The sequence below is a fragment of the Chlorocebus sabaeus genome, chromosome 8 (assembly GCF_047675955.1).
Source record: "Chlorocebus sabaeus isolate Y175 chromosome 8, mChlSab1.0.hap1, whole genome shotgun sequence".
NCBI lineage: Eukaryota > Metazoa > Chordata > Mammalia > Primates > Cercopithecidae > Chlorocebus > Chlorocebus sabaeus.
Window position 1 is genome coordinate 81671552 of NC_132911.1, and position 3052 is coordinate 81674603.

Here is a 3052-nt window from a genome sequence, read left to right on the forward strand (position 1 = left end):
GCTTTCAACCATTGATCCAAAATTGCAAAGCACATAAAAGCAGTGTCTGAAGATTGTATGGGTGTGCATGTGCGTGTTCAATTCCACAAGTAGTTTATTTCTTTCTCTTTTTCTCTCTCACACGGATACACACAGACACTTAAATCTCACAGATTATGCTAGGGAATGAGAGCCAGTATGGCCAGGTATCATACGTGATTAAGTCCACTTTATGTAGCAGGCTTCAATCAGGTTATTACATTCTACCTTGAGGTTGTGGCACTTACTTTAGGTGTGATGAAAATATGCATTTACGTTTAACTAATTTTTCCAGGAGACTAAGGCAACATTTTACATTAAAAAAAAAAAAAAAAAAAAAAAAAAAAAACAGAAGCTATTTCCATGATACATTTATTCTTAGGCTATGAGTCATTGCACTGCATTTAATTGTTTTATTGACATTGATGATAGAATACTGCAACATTTTCTTTCTCTGCTTATCACTTTAGCAGATTGCTAGATTACTTTCCACTGATTAAAAATGGCTATTTCTTACACAACTTGCTTCTTATAGTGTCAGTTGATATTTAAAAGCAATAGGTAATTCATCTCCCTTTCATAGTTTCCATAATGTTTAAAAATTTTGCATGATTTCTAGGCAAAGATGCGCTTTCTTCATCATACCGTCTTGTTTCTATAATTCAATGTAGTATACATTAGCTTTAAAATTGTAATATGAATTTTCAATGGAACTTTCTTTGCCAGATCATCAAAGAAATGGATGCCTGGTATCTCCACCCATCTCTCTCTCTCTCTCTGTTTTGTTTTTAATGCAGCCTCATTGGAGTCATGACCGTAACCCAGAAATAACTATGATACTACCCAAGACAACGTTCTTGTCAAATTGAGAATTAAATATATCAACTATCAGCACCCTTTATATTTGTAGTAAGAAAAAATGTCATTCATTAAAGTGTTGATATTAAAAGTGCAGTTAGATTTATAAAATATTGCTTGGATAATATTTGAATAAAGCATTTACTTTGTCAAAATAGGGAAAACTGTTAATGATTATTTTTGTATTGAAAATATGTTACTTTTGAGCAGTTTGCTCCAAGACTTAATAAGTGATTAAATCTTTCCACTTTTTCTAACATTTTTAAAATAAATATTGAATATGATAATCACCTGTTCACTTTTGAGGATTTTGATGAAAATCTAGTTATGTGCCACATAATGACATTTTGATCAATGTTGATCGCATATACGAAGGTGTTTGCATAAGATTATATCTTACTTTTACTATACCTTTTCTATGTTTAGATATGTTTAGATGTACAAAGACTTACCATTGTGTTACAATTGCTTACTGTATTCAGTACAAAAACATGCTGTAAAGGTCTGTAGCCTAGGAAAATAGGCCATACCATATAACCTATGTCTGTGGTAGGCAATACTATATAGGCTTGTATAAGTACACTTTATGCTATTTGCACAGATAAAATTGCCTAATGATGCATTTCTCAGAAAGTATTTCTGTTGTTAATTGACATGCAATGTAGCTGTATTTAGATTCATGCAGTTAACATGTAGGCACAAGCAACATGCAGAGAAGCACCAAGGATGAACAATCTAAGTGGTATTTAGATGATTTTTAAGAATATGGCATCAACAGAGCTTAACAACTTCCAAATCTAAACAAAACCATTCCACGATAGTCCTTTTGAACAAAGTAAGTGTTTCAGGTAAAGCTGGTGATCTAAACAAATTTCCTTGTACTGGAGATATTTCTACAACCACTGAAATGGTACTGAATTACTTATTTGCTTTCGATAAAAGCATTGATTGCCTTGATATATTTAAGAGAATCATATTTTCAAAAAATGATTATTGCTATCAGTATTGCTCTTGGTACACATCGTGTCCAATGTTATAAGTATACAGTATATGCTAAGCACCCACATCTATTATTTTAATTAAGTCTCACAATAACCCTTTAATTAGTTGTAGTGATGAATTAATGTCAATAGGAAAATCTTATTAAGATATTATTACCATAGTCAATCTGATTACATCTTAAATTAGGCTACTGTTGATAGAGACAAATGGAAGAAAAAGATAAGTCATATTTTAAAACATCTGTGAGGTCTGGCACGTGTTTCAATGTGACAGGAAAGGGAGAAGATGAGATCTAAGATGACTTCTAGATGTGAAGTCATTTGTAAAGATCAAAACCGGGTAAACATTATTTGAACCAAATCTGAGCCTATTAGAAAGACTTCTGAGTTTTATGTAACATTCCATACTATAGTGGAAAAAAGGGCCTACATTTTCTGATTGATGTACAGCAGATACAGGTAAAATGTTGGAAATCTTGAAACTCAAGAAATTGTATCAGGATCCAGTGGATATTTACTTCTCTCTTTCCAGTGAGTCCAGAATCCACGACTGCACTCCAAACTGGGGAACAGAGCAACAGAATGAGACTCCATAACAAAAAGAAAGAAAGAGAAAGAAAAGAAAGAAGAAAAAGAAAGAAAGAAAGAAAGAAAGAAAGAAAGAAAGAAAGAAAGAAAGAAAACGAAAAGAAAGAAAGATTTGTCTGCAGCATCCATAATTCTTCAGTTCTGTCACCTGCTTCAATAAAGATAATAATGATTTATTATATAATTTATAATTATTTTTGTACATATTTATGAAATGGAGAGAAAGAGAACCTATTTATACCAAGACATATGGAGTACTAAAGTATAAACAGAAATATATACATTATATATAATATATATAATCCATTATTAATTCTTACTTTTCAATGACAAAACTGAAGATCAGAAAGATGAAAAGACTTTTCTAAAGTTATACAGTAAGAGCAGACTTAGAAGTGTAATGTACAGCTCCTTCCTGAACTCTATTAACCTTTTACGTGATACCATGATAATACTGTGATTCATGCATACATATGTCTTCAGTCATAGAAAGATATTGAGCTTGATATTAACCAAGCTCAATATCAGCAGACAGGGAAATAAACTACATTCATGTTGAGTCCATAGTGAAGGTGTGAATGCAGGAT